Raw genomic sequence first — 11479 nt, 5'->3', positions numbered from 1 at the left:
GACATTCAGATATTAGACTGTTCAACTGAATTAATCCATTATCAGTTATTTCTCTACTTTTGTAGAGTGGTGCCCCGATTAATAAACTACAATCAACGAGTGCATACTTATTAAATTAACGTTTAATAAGGCAATATCGCTACATCATGCACCGAAAAAGTAAAATACACATTCATACCAACATTACAGTGCAATTAAAATTCCAGATGTAACCACCTTGAACGTTTGTAGATCCTAATACAGACATACATTACTGTTCAAAAGCTTGGGGTCATCCAGACAATTTCATGTTTTCCATGAAAAGTCACGCTTTTATTTATGTCTTAACATAATTGAACAAGGGTTTTCTAATCATCAGTTAGCCTTTCAACACCATTAGCTAACACAATGTAGCATTAGAACACAGGAGTGATGGTTGCTGGAAATGTTCCTCTGGACCCCTATGGAGATATTCCATTAAAAATCAGCTGTTTCCAGCTAGAATAGTCATTTTCCACATTAACAATGTCTAGACTGTGTTTCTGTTTCATTTAATGTTATCTTCATTAACAAAAACAGCCTTCTTTCAAAAATAAGGACATTTCTAAGTGAACTTTTGAACGGTACTGTATAAATATTTATGTAATTTAGAGCTAAACTATCAGTAAAACCACTGTAAGAAAAGCAATATTTGGATACATTTTGTTCTACAACATTTTCAAATATAATCCAGTTACATAGACACACATACAGAACGTTGCATGTTCTTGCTTCTCAGTTATGTTTCTGCAAAAAGATTTTTGTTATTTTCAGCCTGACAGCTCGTTGCACTCAGTTGGAGTTAATAAAACAATTTTGAAGATTTATTCATGACAGACAAATGGTCCTCAGCTTCATAGTGGTAAATCTGAAAAACAAAAGTACTGCCACAACAGCAGAAGTGGATGTAATTCATGTATTTCATGTTTAATTTTCATTTATATTGTGTCGTCTGTCTGTCCAAATCTCCTCCAGATGCTCCAAAGCTTCCCTCTGTGTCAGTGAGTCCATCTGCTGAGATAATGGAGGGAAGTTCAGTGACTCTGACCTGCAGCAGTGATGCTAACCCAGCAGCTACTTACACCTGGTACAGGAGGAATGGAAATCCAGCCCTTCAATCTCTCAGTAATGAGTCACAGCTTATCTTCAGCTCCATCCAGTCCTCAGACTCTGGACTCTATTACTGTACAGTGGAGAATGTGCTGGGCAAGAGGACATCTGGAGACTTTGGTATTGATGTGAAATGTGAGTACAGCAGCTAATTTGAAAATAACTGATTGAATCTATTGAACCTGTTCATCTTCTTAACCAGGAAATGATTTCTGACCTGAGCTCAGAGCTCTGATTCAAACCATCCAGTTTGCCTGAACACTTTTAGAGGATATCATTTAAATACTGACAGTATCAATTTACCATTACCTTTGAATAATATCTGTTAACACAATGCCACCAGATCCTCTGAATGCCTCTTCCTTTTCTCTGAGTCCTTCTTGTAAAGAGCTCAGTGAACCTGGTCTGTAGCAGTAATGCTAACCCAGCCTCTATAAATATCTGGCGCAAATAGAACTGAAAAGTAAACATTCAGCTGTACCTCTCATCCTCTGAAAAAACAACATTAAATGGATTAAATAGGATATTGCATACAGTGCTTTTCTATTTTTGCATGTTTCTCACCCTTAAAAGTTCCAGATATTCAAACTAATATTTAGAGATAACTCACAAAGAACAAAATGCAATTTTTAAATGATGATTTACTGAAGATGTATTGAGAACCAGTATAAACCCAGTGAAAAGTAATTGCCCCCCTGAACCGAACCCCTGGTTGGCCCACTCTTGGTAGCAATGACTGCAGTTAAACATTTGTTGCAGCTTGTGATCTGTCTTTTACATCACCATGGAGGAATTTTGGCCCACTCTTCTCTGCAGAATAGTTTTAATTCAGTCACATTAGATGGTTTTCATCATGAACTGTCTTTTAAGGTCTTGCCACAGCATCTCACTGACACTGAAGTCCAGACTTTAACTTAGACACTCCAGAACCTTCATTTAGTTCTTTTTGAGCCACTCAGAGGGGGACGTCCTTGTGTGTTTTGGGTAATTGTTTTGCTGCAGAACCCATTTGCATTGAGCTTTAGATCCTGAACTGATGGTGGATATTCTCCAGGAGGATTTCCTGGTGGAGAGCAGAATTCATGGTTCCATCAGTGGTAATAAACAGTCCAGGTCCTCCAACCATCACACCACCACCACCATATTTTACTGCTGGTATCATGTTCTTCTTGTGGAATGTAGTACAGAAGGTCATCGATTTACTACGTCCTTGACTTGTGTAGTTTCGCCGTTACGTCAGCTGCGAGAGACGCAGTCAGTGCGTCCTTATCCAGTCTATTCCACTTGTTCTTATAGAGCAAGCCCACATCACTGAAATCCAGTCCACGTTTACCCTGCAACCTAGGCTGCTCTCGGTCCCTGCAGCATGTGTTTACCGGGAGGAGCACACAGAACCGACTAGAGCAGCCATAGGAGAAGAATGTGAACAAGAATGGATATATGAAATGTTTTCAGGAGAGTAAGTATTCATCACTGCTGATAGTAACAATAAGTTAGCTCCAGCCCCCAAACTAAAAGCAGAAGGTCCCATGTAATTACAGTTTTTCTCGATTGCTAAGACATATTCCTGGAAAGCTGCTCTACTTTTCCCTAAACTGTGAACACAAAACCCAATTTTCAAGCTACATTCACAAAACCTCTGAATCTTCTTGCAAAAACCAAACTTTCACCCCAAAACAGTTCAATCTGTGCTCAAAACTGAACTATGCTGTCAAATCATGCCTCAAGTCAATCTAAATTAAATACTCTACTGAGCAGTCACTAAACACTACATAGAAAAAAGGAAAACACAATGCTCAGGACATGAAGCGGTAGAAATAAATGTTTATTTAGGCTAAATGCATGTTGCAAAACAATACCTGGGCATTTGTAACACTTGTACATAGAAAAAAGAAATTGCAAAAAAAACAGAAATCCTGTGCATTTACATGTAACACTTGTATGTAAAAATAAAGCACAAAAATATATAAATGAAGTACAAAGAAAAGAAGTGCATTACTCTGCCACAGCATCATTTCTCCGTACTAGGTCAGGCCACAGGACTTCATCTACATCACAGGACACACTTTCTCTGGCCAGGCAACGGGGGGAAAAAACCCTGGCATGCCGTATCCATGCTCCTCTTCTTAGATTTCTGTCCATTGTTGTGCCTCACAAACCAGTGCTTTGGCTTATATGTGCTCTCACATCATTAGCCACAAGTGTGATCAATTTTGAGTTGTGTTCAACCGGTGACGCCTGAGCTTTAACTGTGTTTGACTTTTTCCACCTGTGCTCACCATTATGCAACACAGGTGCATCACAATGACAATGTGTTGACAAGATGTGTCTAAACAGGTGAAAAGTGCTTATGGTTTTGCCAAAAGAGTGACTGATTCAACTAGAAAAGCACTCAGAGAGTGCAGACCTCCGCCAAGGATAGAGAGGAAAACAGGAAACCCATGCAGTAAAGGATCATGAGGTGGAATCAAACCTGCATCTCTGACACAGTTCTGTTTATGAATCACCTTCTTAACCAGTTGAGCTATCTGGACACCTTGTTCCAATTTTTTGGACGACATACCAACCTATGATGTTTATGTCATATTTTGGACCGCATACTAAACCACATACTAAAAAATTCAAAGTGATCCAGAATCCAGGATCCTTTCCAGATTGCCACCAAAATTAAATCAGCTCTTCCTCTTACCATAGTCTACATCCCCTGAAAATTTCATCTGAATCTGCCCAGGCGTTTTTGAGTTATCTTGCTAACAGACAGACAGACAGACAGACACAAATGCCAGGTGTCACATAACCTCCTTGGCGGAAGTCGGTTCAGGCAACTGAGAATTTGGTTCAGACAGTGGGGTTTAGTGTTTTAGCAATTGAGAAAAACTGTAATAAGTTATTCATTTAGTCCTGATTTTACTTCATGTCACCCTGCTCTTGTGGGACAGAGTTTAGTGTCTGATTGTAATTCTGTTCAGTGAATGAATAATTTAAGTTATGAAGATATGATTTGTTTTTGCTTAAGCATTTTTTATTGTTTAGTTGGCTGATGTGGTCAACTTGGAGCTGTTGAGTGTGCATTGGAGCCTGCTGTTGCTCTGTTTTTTTCTGCTTTGTTTAAGCTCAATGTTTTCTTATTGTCCATTAATGTCATCTGTATAATAAGATTTTAACAATATGCTCTTAAAATACACCAGAATGCAGGAAATAGGATCAGTAATTTTCAAAATTTTGGGGGGGAGGGCCCCCAGACCCCCCATCAGCATCACACACAAACCAAATCTCACTCTCAGGTCTGGTCACAAGTTGGCAGCCCTGAATTATTGTGTTGTGAACAAAAGTCATGGCCACATTTACACAGTAAAATGTCTCTGAATAAATCTAAATCTAAAAGTGGAAAAGCAATTTCTCAGTTTTTGTTAGCTGTTTGTGAAATTAAACGTTCGCTCACATCCTGTGCATCACCTGGGGGCTAAGCCCCCCATCCTAAAAAAACCGAGCGACGCCCCTGATTAACGTCCTGACAGTTTTGAATTAATCCACTCATCGTGATAGTGGCTGCTAAATTTAAAAAAAACTTTGGTGTAAAGAGATTAATCCACTATTGGAGCCTACCTGAGAAAGTTTAGCACAGTGTTGAAACATATAGAGGTCAGTAATTTATAGACTTATAAGATTGTCTCTCCTTTGTCCTCCAGATGCTCCAAAGCTTCCCTCTGTGTCAGTGAGTCCATCTGCTGAGATAATGGAGGGAAGTTCAGTGAATCTGACCTGCAGCAGTGATGCTAACCCAGCAGCTACTTACACCTGGTACAAGGAGAATGAAGACTCACCACTTCATTCAGGACAGACCTTCACCATGACTGACTTCAGAGCTGAACACAGTGGGAATTATTACTGTGTAGCTCAGAACACAAGAGGGCGTCATAACTCCACCTTATATCTGACTATGGCAGGTAAGTTTTTCCATTTAACTCTACATGTTTTTTGATGTTCATGAAAGCGCAAATCAACACTTTAAAACAACATTCCTAGAGAGAATTTCTTGAATCTTTTCTGCCGTTACTCTCACTAAAGACGATCCAAAGACTGTCTGATTAACTTACAATGTCATTTAAAAAGCTGATGCAGATACAATAGCACTCATATCAATATATCTTCATTTTAGGGAAAACAGCTTTAATACCAAATGTCATCAGGTTAACTTTGGTGGTCTTGAGTCTGATTCCTCTGCTTCTTTTGATTGTGTGGATGAGGTAAAACAACTTCAAATCCATAAGCAGTCTTTACCTTCCCTTTCAAAGATTTATTTTAAAGCTTTGATTTCTTTGATTTTGGTTTCCAGGAAGAAGATGTCCTCTAGCCATGAAGTTGAATCAAATGAAGTGGTGGAGATGATAGAGGTGAGAGAGAGAAACATCAAGCCACATGTATAGAATGTAATGTATAGTTTGGTTCAAATATCTTGGCCTATAAATTCATATTCAGTCATTTTGCACCATGTGAGGTAATTTTTAACCGACAGGGGGCAAATGAAATGAAAAAGCATCATAAAGTGTTGTGGTGGGGTCTTGGGTTCCTACATGCTGTCAGACACCTTTCAGAGCTCCTTGGCTTCAATCATTGGCATCGACTGGGTCTCTGGGACTTCACTGGAAGACGATCGTCATCCTTTCAAAAAAAAGTTTCAACATTTTGATCATGGTGCTGCCGAGCACATCACTTCAAAATCTCCTGTCAGTGTTCAGATGGGTTGAGATCTGGTGACTGTGAAAGCCACAGAATAAGATTCACATCATTTTCATCAAACCATTCATTGAGCCCTTGTGCTCTGTTTAAGGGAACATTGTCAGTCTGTTAGAGACCACTGCCTTCAGGATACAAATGTTTCCTCACAGGACAAAGGTGATCACTCAGAGCCACTTTGTATTGATTTGCAGTGACTCTTGCCTTTAAGTGAACAAGTGGACCCAAACCATGTCAGCAAAATGCCCCCCAAAGCACAACAGAGCCACCAGATCCCCTCATGTTGGGGTCAGTACATGTCTGTACGGTTTTCTGAATGTACACCTCACCTTAACTCACACACGTTGTGAATCTGGTGAAAGATGACTCATCAGATCAGATCACTGATTTCTACATCTCTGTAGACCAGTGTTGGATTTTGGCACCATTGATATCCTAAATGTGCATTAATCTTTGTAACGATGGGTTTGAATGCTGAAACACTCCAATAATCTCTCTCTCTATGTTACGGAGCCACAGAGAATGAAACCTGACAGACCGATGTAACAAAGAATTAAAGATTTTATTTTACACTCAGAAATTATACAACAAACCATATTTAAAAGCCAGGAAAACAAGAACTAAGCAGAGATAAAAGATAACTGAGGCCACTAATTGGATGAATAATACTAGCAACAATGGACAGAACACTAGAACATGAGGACAGACTCACTGATTAACTACGAAGCACAGGCAACAAAATGAACTACACAAACTCAGCAATTCAGCAGGGAACTTATAAAACTCTGGCTTCCTCCCACATTCCAAAAACATGCTGAGGTTAATGTGAGTGTTTATCTCTATATGTAGTCCTGTGATAGACTGGTGACCTGTCCAGGTGTCTCCTGCCTTCGCCCCAAGTCAGCTGGGATAGACTCCATCCCCCCATGAGTCTAATGAGGATTAAGCTGTGAATAGATAATGGATGGATGGACTTGATTGGAGGGAGAGAACAGAGAATGGGAAACGGAGCATGGCAGGCTGGGGTGGTGTAATTGATGGGGTGATGGACAAGTGCTGCAGCGTAAAGATACTTGACCAGTGGGAGTGTTGATTCAGGCGGCAGGAACACAGTGTGTGAGGTCCAGGTTTCATGAGCCAAGTGAGGTGTGCAGAGGAATCCAGGTGGCTTGGCTGACAGGTGGTTCAGGACAAGGTTTTTTGACAGTCTGGCACTGAGTTGTGTGCGGAGCCTGGCTTTATGGGAACAGGAGTAGTCTGTGTTATCAGTATCACCTGCCAGCACACCAAACCTTGCTGATTGGATTGACAACACCTGCCCACATACCATGCCACACACTCACCTGCTGAGAGAAGGAATCGATGGAGAAGGCTGCTGCCACTAGAGATGGGATTTATGGCTCTTTGAAGGAGTCAGATCTTGAGGAGCCGTTCCTTTCAAAGAGCCGTTCAAAAGACTGACTCGTTACATTCATTTATATTTAAAAGCCAACCAGGGGTCACTGGTCGCAGTTGTAAGATCCGATACGGACCAGAATAATTCAGACTTACACATCCCATCAATATATGCTCTATTGAGTTTTATTTATGTCTTTATATACACAACCATTCAAAAGTTTAGGGTCACTTAGAAATCTCCTTATTTTTGAATGAAAATTAATTTTTTCATGCAGATCACATTAAATTAATCAAAATGACCAACCATTAGAAAGTGCATCGTCACAGTTTTGGGAAAAATCTCTCAAATCATTTTTCACTTTCTACAGATGCAGTGAAATCACAGACTGGACTGACCTGATGGAAACAGAAAGTAGTGACAGCAAAACATCACAGTGGAAAATGATGCTGCGCAGGAAGTGATGGAACTGGATACATTTTGCTCGGATTTATTATTTTTATTGCTTCTATTAAACATACTGCTGGCTTAATGCTGATTTACACATGGCATTATGTGCTAAATAAAAGAGTTGTGTTGACCTGTGTAAGACGGGAGGGTCTCAAACTTTATCTCACACTATGTGAAATGGGAAGAAACAAAGTTGAATAGTAGCAGGTCAAACAGAGGACAAAGCACACCAGCTTACACTCAAGACACATCAGACACATGAACACACACTGCAGACACACACACTCTCATGGACACTCGCTGCATGCTCACACATACCAGCTACTACTGATTGAAGGATGCACTTGTTTTGAAGCTCATGTAAAAGAACATAAAACTGATAAAGTGCAAATGATTGGAGGCATGCGTCACCCAAAGCAATGGGAGCACTGTCATACAACTTTAACAGGAAGACCATAAGTAACGACATAAGACTGTATCCTTAGGCTATGACTACTAATGAAGACACAAAGACACAAACACATCTATCAGTCATTGTAGGGAGGGATTCCTTTCTCTTTCAGGTTATCAGAAACTGATGATTCATTGGAGGATTGTATGGTGACAAGATGTGGACAAGCCTGTCCACCAACGAGAGAGAGCCAAGTCTAAACCACGGCTCTTCTCCACCAGTTTGACCAATGAGATTGTAGCACATTTCATAAATATACTCTGTATACTGAATACTGCATCCATTACTGGGAAGACGCCTTCAGATTAACACCTTTGTTAATTCTAGTCCTCTGAAGTGTAATTGTTGATATCAAGCTACTTGGCATTGCAGAATAAACAGCTTTAACTGAGAGAAGTTGCCTGTCTGCTGTCTCAAAAACACACTCAACACTGTGAAATGTTTTAATGTTCGGTTTTCAGTAGCAACAGCATACAGTAGAACATCTGACTAGAATTCAAGCTTTTTTGAGCTGTACAGATAATGTTTAGGATGAAAATAAGATGTGACCTTTAATCCACTGGACTGAATACTGAGCAGACAGGTAGAACTAAAGCAAAATATTTCACAACATGTACAGTTTCTATTTTAACACACTGAAATCAAACATTGGTACTTTGTAACAGATTTAAATCGTTGCAGTTGAAGCTTGAAAAAACATCCAGCTACCTCCTGTTTTCATATTTCCGTTCTCTCTCACTGCTGTAGTGGAAAAGCACTCCAAATGCAGTACTCCACCAAGGCTGTTCATTCCGACAGTTGGCATTGTCAGAAATGGAGCATTTTTTGTAGACAAGCAGCATTTGTTTATTAGTGTCAGGCTGGCTGCTGCCAGGCCTAGATAGTAGAGTCCCTATATTATCAGAGTAGCGACAACTGGGGATTTGAAGCCATTTTGTTTCCATTCACTCAATATGGGACGCGCAGCGCGAGGTGCACATTCACAAAAGCTAGCTATTTGTGGATCGTTTACTGATTTCAAGACATGTTTTGGAAAAAATATTTTACTGGCTTGTTTTGTCTGGATGTCCAAGGTTGGATTATGGCTGTTTTTTGTGGAATATTTTCATCTGTGACTAGTTATGAGGATTCAAAGGTGAGTTTTGCTGTTTACGTTATTTGTTGGACAAATGTGTTTATGTTACCTGCTGTGGTAATCACATCTGAAAGTGGTTTATACCGGTGGATTCATGTGAATCTAAGCTTTCCATGGGTGTATAATCTTTCTATCATCAAGTTTGCAGCTTCGGTCAATTTAGCAAAATACGTTTGCACATACGGGCCACTTAAGTTTAACGGGGTTCATGCATCTCCATGCATGAAAATGGTCAAAGTCAAAATAACCACAACTGCCTAAAATCACATCAAACTTTTCTATCTGTCATTCACCCATACATCAAAACATGAAAGTGCATACATGGGACTAACCTGGCACAAAAACGATGATGAAGTCGGTTTCCATCCCACTCTCCGGACTTTATTTTCCCACAGTTTCCTTCTTTCACTATTACTGGGAAATCTAAACATGTGGAATCCCTTCTCTGATCGATTTGTGCACCCAAAGGCACAACAGCCCATCATTTTTCAGGTATTTAGGAAGCGAAAAAGGACCTAAATTTACTCTCTGCAGTGTAAACAACGTTAACAGGAAAACCGTTCATGAATAGGAAACAAAATGGCGCCTATAGATCACGTGACCAAAATTTTTTGGACCTGTCATGTCGATACTCTGATAATATAGTGACTCTACCAGATAGTGCCCTCCCCCTCCCTCTCCATCTTCTTTCCTTTTAGGGCAGTCCAGCAGTGCAGAAGCAGCGACAGGTGTTCCCCATCTGTCATAATCAGCCGGCTCAGAAGCAGGTGGAATGCAACCAATCAAGTTTTTTAGTGAATCACAAGCAGCATCACTTGAGCTACAGATCAATGCCACACTGTTGTGCTGTACATTTGAGACTTTGAGTGTTTGTGTTGACAGGTTTGGTGAGACTGAAAGCTTCAGAGTTCTTCATGAACGTGTCTGTGCTTTTATCAACTTCAAGAATGCCAATATGGCTGCCAAAGCCCTGGAGAAGCTGCAGGTAAGTAATGAGCTCATATTCAGGTGAGCAGAACTTTGCTGTGGTTACCTTCTTGAATGTAAGAGCGGGTTTTTAATGTGCCCCTATGAGTTTCAACAAGGAGCTGTCATCATGTAAAGTTTGATCAGCTGCAGTGTGTCCTCATGTCCAGGGGGTGGAGCTGAGGGGCAGCAAGCTGCTGATGAGGTACCCAGATGGTTGGATCCAGCAGACCCTGCCCTCCATGCAAAGGACCAACACCAGCCTTGGCTTCAGCGCTGTAGGAGCTCAGCCAAGCAGCGCTGCATCAGGATGACTGACTAAAGTGTATCTGTGTGGTGTTGTGATTTTTCAGATTGGTTTATTTTTTTACCACTTATCATACATGTCAGTTAGGGTAAGGTATTTACACCAATCAGCCACAACATTCTGACCACTGGCAGTGAAGTGAAGAACATTGATCATGTTGGTTCTATGTTGTGTTCTGCTGGAAAACCTTGGATTGTGGCGTCCACGTGGATGAGACTTGGACAAACACACTCCTTCATTTAAATGGAAATCTTAAATGTTACTGGCCTCCTCACACAGGACAATACATCCCATCACATCACAACAGCAACATCATCAAATAATCATGAACATCTTGAGGAACACGACAATCCCCCAAGATGTTGATTTGACCTCCAGACTTTGTAGATCTCATTCTGATGAAACATCAACAGGATGCAGTGGAACAAGTTTTCATCCCAGAGGCCCCATTGCACAACCCAGAGTACCCAAAGAATCCACTGCCAACGTCCTGGTTCAGACCCCATAGACACCTGGAGAGGTATGCTGGTCCAGACTCCATAGGATGTCTCAAGAGGTCCTCTGGTCCAGACACAATGGTTCAGAGCATTTTAGACCATAAAGGAGGCCTACACAATGTTACATGATCATAATGTTAAGCTGGATCAGTGTATGTTAAATGTGCTGACTTGGCTTTAGGGAGTTTATTATGGTCACTGTTGACTTCCACACCAACCATCTACAATCCATTATTTACCTGTTTTTATCGTATTCACGTGAATATGATGCAGGATCTTCTCTTCTGGTTCCACAACAGACACCTGTTATATGTAAAGACTGCCTTGTTCTAAATATAATCTACCTGGTTAGCCCTGATGTGCCATATGGAGGGCAGTTTAAAGGTTAATGTATCTTTTCACTGCAAGTTTG

The 11479-nt window shown here is 40.6% G+C and overlaps 1 long non-coding RNA gene across 1 annotated transcript; it reads left to right on the top strand.

Moving 5' to 3' along the window:
• Nucleotides 1–5288: 5288 nt before the first annotated feature.
• Nucleotides 5289–9123, top strand: LOC127533394 (uncharacterized). The gene is made up of 3 exons (XR_007941134.1): nucleotides 5289–5375; nucleotides 5465–5522; nucleotides 7632–9123. It is a non-coding gene; the product is annotated as an uncharacterized LOC127533394 (long non-coding RNA).
• The last annotated feature ends 2356 nt before the right edge of the window (nucleotides 9124–11479 follow it).

This window comes from Acanthochromis polyacanthus, chromosome 3 (genome assembly GCF_021347895.1).
Source record: "Acanthochromis polyacanthus isolate Apoly-LR-REF ecotype Palm Island chromosome 3, KAUST_Apoly_ChrSc, whole genome shotgun sequence".
NCBI classification, from domain to species: Eukaryota; Metazoa; Chordata; class Actinopteri; family Pomacentridae; genus Acanthochromis; species Acanthochromis polyacanthus.
This window is presented reverse-complemented; position numbering and strand designations above follow the sequence as displayed.